Source organism: Lynx rufus, unplaced genomic scaffold, assembly GCF_022079265.1.
Source record: "Lynx rufus isolate CCGP_SWC_20201006 ecotype Redwood Valley unplaced genomic scaffold, mLynRuf1.p SCAF_3, whole genome shotgun sequence".
Taxonomy (NCBI): Eukaryota; Metazoa; Chordata; class Mammalia; order Carnivora; family Felidae; genus Lynx; species Lynx rufus.
The window spans coordinates 76,335,766-76,348,933 of NW_025814845.1; positions in this window are offsets into that span (position 1 = coordinate 76,335,766).

Below are 13,168 nucleotides of genomic sequence, written 5' to 3' on the forward strand. Positions count from 1 at the left end.
TTCAGTGGCTGTTGAAGAGGAATCAGTGGGTGAGCGATACGCACTCATCCATTTGAGAAACAAGGAGTGTGCAGTTTTCTTGACAGCATGGTTCAGTGTATTTCCTATATCAGAACCACTAAGTCACTTTTAAGATGCTGTTCCCTCTACCCCATCCCAAATCTGCTAACCCACATATTTCAGAACTGAGCCCAGAAAGCTGCAATTGATTGAGCTACCCCAAGGGGTTTGGAACAGACTGGATTGGAGTTAATAAACTTCAGTTCATTCTTTACCCTCAGGTAGAACCTCTACATTCGCTTTTCTGACCCAAAGACAAACCTATTTTATTAGAAGAACTCTTTTATTAATGTCTATTTAAAAGGCATTATCAGAATTTGTTTCAAAAGTGGCTTAACCACATACCCAGTTTAGATGTTCTTTCATGAAATGCTGTATTACTGTGACCTATTGCTTAATAAAACAGTTATTCTAGCACTATTAAAATATTGCCCCTAATGATGAAGAAGGGCTAGCAAGACTTGATTTACTTGGAACAATGCAAGTATGAACTGAAGGATTTCTGGGAGAGTGAAGCAGACACGAGAATCCCAAATTTCCTATTTCTTTCTCAGATATGTTAATTAATCTCTGTCTCCAAAAAGTCACTGGACACCTGATAATTTCCCAGAAATCTTTTGAGTTTGGTTCTGTGAACTCCCCTCAGAAACCACCATATTGTTGTTTGGATGCTCTTGGAGCCTATACCCGCCTCCAGTTACATTCACTATGTTATTCCCAATGAAAATAGTTTGTCTTTGTGGCCCATATAGTGGTTTGGGGGACTGTTTATTCTGAACATAAACTAAGTCATTACCCTCTTCTTTGCTTCTGCTAAAAAAAGTTCTCTGCCAGCATTCTTACGACCATAGTTCAGTATTCTTGTTTTGCTGGTTATTAGTTCAGAATTGAGTTTTCCAGACAAACACTTGTGAGTTCCAGGTTAATATGGAAACATAGCCAGGGAATGTGTGGTTGATGGGAGGATTGCCTCTTTGGAAGTTAATAGGTAGTGACGGTCTGTTGTTAAAATGTCATTAACTGGAAATGTACTTTTTACCTTATCTTGCTTTGGAAATTAGCACTCAAGATAGTCACTTTAGAGAGCTCTGCCTTGTCTCAGGGACTTGATTTAAAATAAACACACACACACACACACACACACACACACACACACACACTCCCACTTGAGGTAGGCAAGCAACACCCTAGCAAATACAACATTAAAAGAGGGTAAGAGAAGGGGCAATCCAAATGCTTCAGATCGTCTCATTCCATGATCCCTGTCATGCATGGGCTACATCTGCAGCGTTTTAAAGTTTCTGCAGGAAGCTCAGTAATGCAGCTGTCTCTAATGTACTGTGAACCTTGAAAAGGAATTTCCTTTCAAGTAAGAACGGAAGTAGTTTGTGTGTGGGATGATGGAGCTGAAGGTTTCCTTTAACAGAAAATAAAGTGCCGTTATATAAACAAACATCTATACAACCTAAAGTAAACCCAGCAGAAATATGTGATGCAGGCACCTACATTTTAAAAAGACCCAGTTAATTTTAATGATCTACTTGTGTTTTCTCGTTTTTGCAAGTGAGGAAAATGAGGTGCATGGTTGTGAGACGACTTAGCTAAAGTCTCACTTTGACTTCTAGAGCCGGAACCAGAATTTAGGATTCCAGTTTTAGTTTGTGTTCTTTTAGGAATGTCATTTAAATCTGACGTTAGGATTGCTATTTAGGCTGAATGTTTAGAAAGTTGAAACACAGTCTTTGCCACATGAACATTTTATTTAAGAAACAGGTTATGAAAACACACACCACCATCACCATGAATAAATATTTCAGTGTATGAATGAAACTCAGAACTGATAACTTCTGCTTTGGTTTTCCTATTTATTCTAATAGGAATGCTAGTATGTGAGAGGTACTCTGTATTCAACCACATTTAGGCTGTCCCAATTTAGTGCTTATGAAAATGCAAATTTTACTCAGTTCTGAGCCACGGTACCTTACCATCTGAGGTGAGAAGAAGACAAAGTTAGGAATATATTTGTGTTAGCTTTTAGAAAAAATTTGCATCCTGCATTGAAGAATGGAGCATCTTTTTTTCCCCCTCTTCCTGAGATTTCCTGCAAATGTTAAGCTAGAGATTACTTGTAAAATATCCTGAGTAGCTATTACTGCAAACAAGAAATGTGATCTCCAGCTTTACACCCTGAGAGTGAGTGCTAACACCTCAACAGATTTATTTCTTAAAGCTAAAATTACAAGGTTATTGTTCCTTTCCATTGTAGGATGTCATTTGTACTGGGATCCTTTAGATTTACACATTTGGTTTTATGGTTTTGGGCAGTTGCTATAGAATGTTTTAGAATAATTGATGAACTGTCTTTACCAGGTAAAATTTCTGTAGCGTTTATCCTAATTTTTCTACCTCTCCATTGGCTGTTTCTCCAGTAATTGTGAATCCAGACTGGGTTTTTGCAAACTGAATGGGAATGTCTGATCATTTGTCCTGTGGCTTTGTTTTGATTCTTGTATTTGCTTCTTAAGGGATTTTAAAGATCTGCTGAGGATTTCATATCACCTTTTGTATTTCCAAGATACTTGAGCAAAATTACTCTTCAAAAGTTCTGTAATGTTTGCTTCTTAGTCTGGATTCTTTGTTTCTTATTCCTGTGGCTTATCTACAAAATGAAAGTGTTCAGGGCTAAAGAAGAGAGTGGCATAGTTGTAGTTACCTTAAATACTAATCATCTAATAGACAATCACTAACATATTTCATTTGTGATTTTATAATTCACAAATCCAAGAATACAAATGTCAGCACTCTTACGTTTTAACTTGCGAATGTCTCCTTCTGTAGATGTTAAGCAAAGAGCAAGATAGAGATACTTGTTCTTCTAGATATGAAAACTTACTAAGGTTTTACAGTTTTAGGGCTATAGTCATTACAGTGTGGTTATGGCCTAGGGTCGGCATAGCTGATGCAGCATAATAGAAAGACGTACATATAAGGAAATGATGTAGGTAAAGGGGCACGTGGGAAACCAGTGGGGAAAGGTATGAAAACCTCACCTGTACCACCTATAAAAATCATCCTAAGTGTGTCAGAAAGCTAAATGGAAAATTCAAAAATGGAAAATGTGTGGAAGAAAATAAGAATAGCTGTTCCAAGTATTGTTTGAAACACTTCACATATATTAACTCATTTGAAGTCCACACAATGGGAGATAGATACTGTCATTATCCTCATTCTATAAAGAAGGAAGCAGGTTCAGAGAAGTGAAATATTTTGTTTCAGATTACAAAGTTCATGCATGGGGGAGTCTAGATTCAAGTCAAGACAGCCTGGTTTTTTTGTGTCCGTTTCCATTAGCAGCTGTATAATGCCACATCTCTTAGAAGAAAATGTTTGTATGATTTAAAGGAAAAAAAAAAGATTGTAGTTCAACAAAGCAAATCACCAACAAGCAAAAGGATCTCCCATACACTGGGGAAGCATGTTGCAAGATGTGTCACTGAGAAATACCTACTGTCAATTTTATGTAAAGAATGTCTTCAAAAATGAGAAAAATACAAAAAAAGTGGCAGAAGACATGAACAGGCCATCCACAAAGAAGAAGATGGAAACATAAGAAAAGAAGCTAAGTAAATGGAGAAATTCAAGTTAAAATAGTATGCCAGGTTATAGTCAACCGGCAAAAGAATTGATACGTTGACATTATCAACCTTTGGCAAAGATGTGGAGAAATGGGAACCCGGCAAAATAATTGACATGTTGAGATTATCAACCTTTGGCAAAGATGTGGAGAAACGGGAACCCTTATCACTATGTTGGAACATAGTTTTAATAATATTGAAGATTGAAATGTCACTTAATGATCTAGGTAGTAATTATATAGACATATTAATAAGATTAAGCAATAGTTTAAGATGTGACATCAAGAGCATAAGCGACAATAAAAAGATAATAAAATTGATCTCATCAATTAAATTTCGTGCTTCCAAGTATATCATCAACAAAGTGAAAAAAGAGCCCACAGAATGGGAGAATACATTTGCAAATTATGTATCTGATAATGGACTTGAGTCCAGATTATATAAAAACTCTTACAAATTAATGGTAAAAAGATCATTAGCTGCACTTAAAAATGGGCCAGGATCTGGACAGATATTTCATACACACACACACACACACAAGAATATATACAAATGACCAATAATCCTATTAAATGATGCTAAATACAACTAGTTATCAGTGAAACTCAAATCAAAACCACAGGGGGTTGTGCTTCCACTCAGATGGCTCTAAGCAAAAGATAATAACAAGTGTTGGTGAGGCTGTGGAGAAATTGGAACCCTCATATACTACTTCTGGGATGTAAAATGGTACAGCCATTTTGGAAAACAGTCTGGCATTTCCTCAAAGGGTTAAACATTTAGTTACCCTGAGACCCAGAAGTTTCACTCCTAGGTATATATCTTAAACAAAATGAGAACCTAGTGTCCACAAAAAAACTTGTATGTAGATGTTCATAATAGTATCATTAATAATAGACGGAAAGTGAAAACAACCCAACTGTCCATCAGCTGGTGAGTAGATAGAGTGTTGTTTATCTGTATAATAGAATATTATTACTCAGCAGTAAAACCAAATGAAGAATTGATACATGCTATGTGCTATAGTATGAATAAACTTTGAAAACATTATGCTAAATGAAAGAAGCCAGAAGCAAAGACCATATGTATATATTGTTTTATTTATATGAAAAGTCCAGAATAGGTAAAGCTATACAGATGGAAAGCAGGTTGGTAGCCATAATTTGTCTGGGGTGGGGGCTGGGGACAGGAATGGGGAGTGATTGTTAATGGGTATGGTGCTTATTTTGGGGGTAATGAAAGTGTTCTAATACCAGCTTGTGACATGGTTGCACAACTTTGTACGTACACTAAAAAGCATTGAATTGAAGATGTTGCATGGGTGAATTTTTTGGCATGTGGATTATATTTCTATAAAGCTCCAAAGTATTCCTAGAAGTGAGAAGTAGCAAAATTAGGATAACGGGGAATAAGGGAAAAAGGGGATTGATACTCATGTGGCTTTTTTCCATAATATTTTATTCTTTAGTGATAAAATCTTTAAGATTTTATAAAAATCAGTTGTAAGAACATAGTATTCTCTAACTTTTTTTGTATATTTGTGGAATTTTATATAACAAAAGAGATAACCAGAAACAAAATTAAGTACATATCCACTCCATCCCCTTGTAGCTAGAAAGCATAATGGGTTTTCCTTTTTCCCTAATAATTAAAGCCTTTGGCTCCAGAAAAGACTCTTTACAAATGAAATATTGAATTAGGGCTCCCATACTGATTATTGTTTGCTTTTTCTGGTATCAATTATAATCATATATTCTCTCTGAAATCCAAATTTTAGTGAGGCAGTTTAGTCATTTTATTAGTTGGTTTATGAGAAAATTCTTTGTGATTAAGAGGTACCATTCATTCTGGTTGAAATCAGATCATTTTTCCTTTACTAAAAACTTTGCAGGGTAGTCCACCTGCAACCTTGCTTGCTCAATTAAGGGGGAAAAGCTATCTTCTTGGGACAGCTGCTGTTCATAATCCTGAGTCTGGGCCTTCTGGGAATCTGCTGATTTGCTTCTGAACTTTTATCATGAACTTTCCCTGCGCAGATTACAAGATTGTCTTGGGGGAAAGAGAGCATGTCTATGATCCAGGAGGGCTCATGTCTGAATCAGAGGTGCCCATTACTTTTCTACTTGTTAATGTAGCAGAATCGCCTTTCCTGTCATGGGGTTAGAGTGGTTGGGAAATTGCCCGCAGTGACAAGCCCTTCTCAGATAGGAGGAGCTCATAGTCATAACAAAAACATTTTCCCAGAATATTGTTTCATGCTTCTCCCACTCAGGGCCATGACCATTGTTAAGGCGGGAAAACGACCTCAGGGCCTTGAGGTTTGTACATCAGAGTATTAATAACAAGTGATGCTAAAGCTGGACTATAGTTGGGACAGCATTCAAATACAGTTGAAATACAGTTGCCCTGGAGAGTACAGGTTAACTAAAAGTTCTGTCTTTTAACTCGAGAGCCCATAGATATAAGAGCAACAGGAATAGTTTAAACAAAATCAAAGGATGGGAAGTTTGTGTGGGGGAATGGAAATTAGCATCCAAAAACTAGATTGTGACTGGGCAGTGGTTTTCACATTGTGGACCTGTATCAGCATTACATGGGAACCTATTGAAAGTAAATTTTGGTGTCCTACCCCAGATTTACTGAACAAAAACCTCAGGGGATCGGTCCAGAAATCTGTGTTCTGACAAGCCCTCCAGGTTATACTGACGTGGGGCTGAAGTTTGAGAACCACTGGACTGAATTATGTTGCTTTTGCAATGCCAGGTGAGTAAACTTGAACTTTATCCCATATGCAGTGGGAATTCATGGAAGATTTGTGAGCAGAGTTCTGGAATGATGAGTGTTTTAGTTAGATAGCAGAATCTTCTGCCTTACTTTTCTAGTAAAGGAATTTTAGGTCAGGAAAGTATAAAAATGCCAGTGTCTGGTGATCTGATTTGATCCACACGTCAGAAGAGTATATTAGTTTGTACTTTCTTGTGACTAAACATGAGAGTCGTTTAATCATTTAATAGGACTTTGGAAGTTTCAAACAAGTGGTTTTTATTCACTGAAAATTATAAAATGATGCTTTCTTTTGTATGCCATTTTAATCCCTAAACTTACAACATTTTGCAGATTTAATAGGACCTAGGTGTACTCTTAAATCCTGAAGATATTATCCACATAATTGTAGAAAATGGCTGAGGGCATTCCCCTGGTCACTTTACTGTGTAATTCTTTTCCCAACTATGTTTTGCATTTTAAGTGTTTTCATTTTTCCCCTTAATCTTGTTATGTATCAGTAACACATGATGTATTGGCATCTTCTGGAATAACACATTTGTTCCAAGTGAAAAGGACTAGGTTTAGAAAATCCAGTCGGCCAAGAAGTTTACCCGACAGAGACCTATATGGAATCTAAAACTAATGTGCTCATATTTTCCATCAGAAGTCAAATGAAATGAAGCCAAGAAAGTACTATGAGAAGTTTACTGGTCTCTTCCCTGTATCAATAGCATTAACTAAATACGTCATTTAGTTTTGTAGGTAATAGACATGTTGAAAAAGATCTTTTACCTGTATGTCTGAGATGGGATGGGACCAACTACATAAAATCAGATTATATTATACCTCTCCTTAAGAGTCATTAAGATTTAAAATTCTCAAGGACAATTTTCTTTTACGTCTAGATGGTCTTATTTGTAAGTTTAAATGGAAAATTGGTATTAAAATGCCACAGGAATTTTTACTCTTTAGCAACCTAATCCTATAATATATCCTAGAGCTTATTAGGCTTATTGTCCAGGAGTTAGCTATCTGGGAAAAAGCAGTAGCCTTTTCTGATAGGAATCAGAAAAATTAAGTTTTAATTGTTGGCCTGCTACTAAATACTGATGTGACTTTACACGTAACTTTCAGTGTGTCAGAGGATGAGGTGGTGTATTAAAATATTGAAATAGTATGGAAAGATGGTTTGGGGCATGGATATTTTATCTCTAAAATAAACATATAGTGACTTGGAGAAGCCATTAATTTATTCCTTCATTTATCATACTTCTATTACACACCTAGTGTCTTCCAATGTTGTAATGTGCCCTGTGAACTCAAGGAAAATATTCCCTGGTCGCATTCTGGAGGGGAGGCAGAAAAATACAAAGAATACTTTGGGAACAGATAGATATGTATCTGACTTAAAAGGAGGGATCAGCTGAGTTGGCAACTAAAAAGTTATCTGGGAAAAGAAAAGAAGTAAACAGATTGTAGACGGAGGAACTAACATGACCAAAATCCCAGAGACACCTGAGAGAGTTTGGTGCGGCCAGAGGATTGCCAAGTTGAGCATAACTGCTGGGTTGGAGACTAGAGGTAGTGTGTGGCTAATTGGAGGTTGTAAGCAGGGATTGGAAGCTGAAGGTGTGTGTGGACCCAAGGTAGGAAGCACATACTCTTCCAGTGGATCATATGGCTCCATGACTGGCTTTTAAGGAGGAAGTAACATAATCCTATTTCCTGTGGTCTTCCCTTTCAGTTAATTGCGGTTCCATCCTTGTAGTTGATTAGGATAAAACCTGTGGTATTATTCTTAGCTTTTCTTTATCTCTCACATAAAACATACAGTCCATTTGGAGAATTATTTTCACACTGTCTATACTGTGCACCCCTGGGTACCACTTCAGAATCCTCTTGGAACCACCCCTTACCACTGCCACAGTTGTAGCAACCAGTTCCATGGAGGCGTGGCCCTGCTTTCTGATGGTGGATTTTGATACTGTCTTACCTCTCAGCCTCTTGCCTTGCAGCTTCTCTGATGTAGCATGGGAGACTCTGGCAGGAGCCATTGTGCACAGCTTTCAAGGAAGGGGCAGCTAGCTACCATGGGCCAGACGTGACCGGTGGGGGGGATAGGAACTGAGAGATGAGCACTTCTTTGTTCCTCAGGACGGATACACTGAAACTCATGTCATAATACCTTTAGTGGGAGCGAACTAGATAACTCATCCTCAGATTGCCATTTTCCCCTTCCCTGTTTCATAGCCTTGGTACTGCACTCCTGCTTCCTGGGATGACCTTCCCAAATAAACTACTTCTATGCACGCAGTTGTCTTAGGCTTTACCTTCCTGGGAACCTAAGGTTGTGACAGTATCTTCAAAATATATCTTCAGTTGGACCACTTCCCATCACCTCTACTACTACCAGCCATCAAACCTCCATCAATGCCTGCCTTAATTACCACAGCAATTTTCTAACTGGTTTGCTACTTCTTTTTCAATGTTTATTTAATTTTGAGAGAGAGACAGACAGACAGACAGAGCATAAGCAGGGGAGAGGCAGAGAGAAAGGGAGACACAGAATCTGAAGCACGCTCCATCCAGGCTCTGAGCTGTCAGCACAGAGCCTGATGCAGGGCTCGAACTCATGAACCATGAGATCATGACCTGAGCAGATGTTGGATGCTTAGCCGACTGAGCCACCCAGGTGCTTCTGGCTCACTACTTTTATTTGTGCCCTATGTAGTCTGATCGTGGGATAGCAAGTGGAGTTAAAGTTTCATCCAACAAGAGGCTCTAGGATCTGACCCCACCTTCACTTCCTACTACTGTTCCTGGTGTTGGATAAGCTGGTACTCTCTGTTCCTCAAGGACTCCAGGGGCACTTTCACCTCAGGGCTCTTGCTTGTTCTTTGCTCTGTTTGGAGCACTCTTCCTCTCCATAGGTCACTCTCTTCACCTTTCCCTTCTCAAAAATTACTTCTGCACTGAGGTATTTCTGACCATCCATTTTCAAATAACAACCACCCCTAGCATATTCTCTCCCCCTTCCCTGCTGCATTTCTCTCCATAGCACCTAGCATAATTAAGGTGCTTTCAGGTTTATTTTGATTCTCTCTCCTTTACTCCAGTAGCTATAAACTTTGTCAGGGCAGAGAATTGTGTCTGTTTCTCTCCACTCTTCCATCGCTGGGCCCACAGAGCCTTGATACCTGGTAGGTGCCCAGTAAATAACTGCTGAGTTAAGCAAGTGAACGAATGTGTATTTTAGAAAATGTAATTCTGGCTGTAGTGTAAAGGTGGTTGAAGGAAGGTGGGGCTAGAGAACAGAAATTAGGAGCTTAGTGTAGGCAACCAGGTAAAAAATGAAGAAGGCCACATTTGTCATCTTTTAACAGCATCAGTGGAGAGTTGAGGAAGGATTACAGAAGCTGTAGGAGAGTAAAATGATTGTGTTGTTGATGGATTGGGTATGATGGATCAGAGAGAGGGAGACCTGTAAGCAGAGTCTCAGGATTTTGGCTTTGGCAGCTGGGATTTCATGGTTATATTTGTCAGAGAGATGCCAAAGATGGAACAGGTGTAGATGGGAAGGCGATACGGTGGAGAAACTTCAGGAAGGAGGAAGGACTTAGGATTTAAATATGTTTAGTTTGGTGTATCGGCAAGACCGCTTAGCAGGAAATGAGAGAGATCCAGGAGTCCATTGACTGTGCAGGACTACAGCTCAGAAAAGGGTACCTGGGGATCACTAGTGCCTTGTAAGGCAGTTGTGCCTTGAGGTAGTGACGTCACAAAAATCAAAACAGGAAAAACCATATATTACTCTGTGTTGCTATACGAGCATAGGAGTTCTTAACTGTTGTCACTCTTTCTTTCCTTGACTATTTTAGAAAGACTTAGGAAGAGAAAACCTTGAAAAAAACAAAAAGAAAAAAAATATATCCTTGATTCATTTTTGTTGGCACATTTTGAAAGAATGAAAAAGGCATTTATCTTAGGATGAAGTGTCTGAGTACCTCTGGAGTACAAAGAATTTACCTTTAGCTTCTTCTGGCCAGCCTCAGACTCTGTGTTTTACTTTCACAGCCATCTTCTTTTATTGAAAACATGTTGAAGTACTTTTTTCCCCTCTTTATTCACCGGAAATGAGTAAGTTCTTTAGTAAAACATCCAGAATGCATGTAATAAAAAAAAATGTCTAAATGTTTCAAGTAAGATTTCTGGCATATATTTATCTGTTTAGTAATATAAATTTTAAGTGGTTGTGCTCGTCACCAACATTTTTTCATGTATTTTGAAGCTTAGATTTTTGCCAATAGCTTTTATACCTCTGGTGATTTTTATTACCTTATTTAGTAGAGAGTTGAGTGTTTTGAACTGGTCTTCAACCTAGAAATTTATTAAACAATTTGATTTCCCAAGGGGCCAACACTGTTGGAAAAGATTATTATATACAAATCTCTAGGCCAGTAGAGGATAAGAGAGGGGAAAGATACTGCCCAAGGAAATTTATAGAAATGCAAACAAAATCATGTTGTCTGATCTGAGATCTTCTCATAGTTGGTGAGTGCACCTTAGCTTTGGAGGAAATCTTGTTACTTGAATTTAATCCTTGGTATTTAATCTCATGTTGACACTTTGCATTACACTAATAAGATGTTAATGATCTCATAGTCCTAGCTTGCATTGGATACTCACCAGGGTGCCGAGACATTATGGGCTACACCGCCTGTAACTGTCAATAGAGCATGGGTTCTCACTACATGCATGAGATCTATCGCTGACAGTGAAATTATGATTCTTCATTAGCTGGAGGAAATTCTGAGAACCACAATTCAGGGGCCCAAGACACTTGGTATTTAATTAAAAGAACATTTGGGGCGCCTGGATGACTCAGTCATTTGGTTAAATGTCTGACTCTTGCTTTCAGACCAGGTCATGATCTCAGTTTGTGAGTTCAAGCCCCAGGTAGAGCTCTGCTCTACTCTCAGCGCAGAGCCTGCTTGGGATTCTCTGTTTCTCTGCCCTTCCCCTGCTTTCTGTCTCTCTCTCTCTACCTCACTCCCTCCCTCTCAAAGATAAATAAACTTTAAAAAAACACTTTATATTTACTTAAAAGAAGCCTGGGTATTTAAGGAAGCTTTGAAAACTAGAAATAGCTGTATTAGGGTTCTCTGGAAAAAGAGAGCCAAGCCCCAAGATCTGTATTCGGCAAGTTGGAGACCCAGTAGAGCCAGTGGTGTAGTTCCCATCTGAGCAACTGGGCAGGCTTGAGACCTGGAAAGAGCTGATGTTTCACTTGAGTTTGCATGCAGGAAAAACCTGATGTCTCAGCTTGAAGGCAGGGAGAATTCTCTGTTATCTGGGGAAGAGTCAGGGTTTTTTGTCCTATTGAGGTCTTCAGCTGATTGGGTGAGGCCCATTTGTATTAGAGAGGGCAATCTGCTTTACACAGTCTATCAGTGTAAATGTTAAGCTCATCACAAAACACCCCCCACCCGTGGAAATACCAGAATAATGTTTGACCAAATATCTGGGTACCCTATATAACTGTGTCATGTTGGCACATAAAATTAACCATCGTGAGAATTTATTTTAAATCTGTTCAAATTCATTTAATCAGTAAACATTTTAAACATGCTTTGTGGATTCAGCATAAGGTAAGACATTTTGAGTATCTAAAATAGAAGATAGGAGGCAGATAACCCCTAATAAGACCAAAATAAAGTATTATCAAATCAAGAAAAAAAAGCCAAGCTTTTTTGATGTTAACGTCCACAAAGACATTTCTCATGTATAGTGAAGCAAACTATGTGAGACTAAAATTGAGTTTCTTATTCTGAACTTGAAATTAGTAAGCAGAAATTAAGAGAAGCATATGCTTTCTTTTTATTTTTCTTTCCTTTTTAAAATTTATTTCACAATGTATATTCATCATGAAGGTGGTAGTATAATAATCGTAAAGTCATGAACCAGTATAAACTTAATCTTTAAAACAGTCATTATCTGGTAGATAATCACAAAAATATCTTTAGCATTTTTTGCCTCTGAGTTGCATTATTTTATTCTTCTATCATAATTGTAAGCCACTGTTTTGTGCTATGTGTTTTTGAATTCCAGCAATGTAAAATGTTTTTGTTTATTGGGCATGGTAGGTAAGCAAAATTTTGGTTTCAGTTTTTATTTGAAAAAGCACGAGTGTCCTTATAAACACAATTATTTAGCCACAAAGTGTAGCCTATTAAATGGTCCTTACAAGCATGTAAGGACTCTCTTTATCCCACCTATACCCAGTCCCATGCACATTTCAGCAAGTGAGAAGTACAAGGCAATTGGGGAAATGATTTTAAGAATTTAAAAGTGTAATTTGGATTATTTTGACATTTTAGAGTCAAGTACAAAACAAAAATTATCTGGAGTGCCTGGGTGGCTCAGTCAGTTAAACATCTGACTCTTGGTTTCAGCTTAGATCATGATCTCGCAGCTTCATGGGTTTGAGCCCTGCCTCAGGCTTTGTGCTGGTAGTGCTGAGCCTGCTTGGAATTCTCTCTCTCTCTCCTCTCTCTCTGCCCCTTCCCCACTTGTGCTGCCTCTGTCTGTCTCAAGATAGAGAAATAAACTTAAAAAAAACCATGAAAATTATCTGATTATTTATTAAAAATCATTTAAATGATTTAATAATTCTGAATTTGGCTCATATTGGAAATTATAGACTAGGG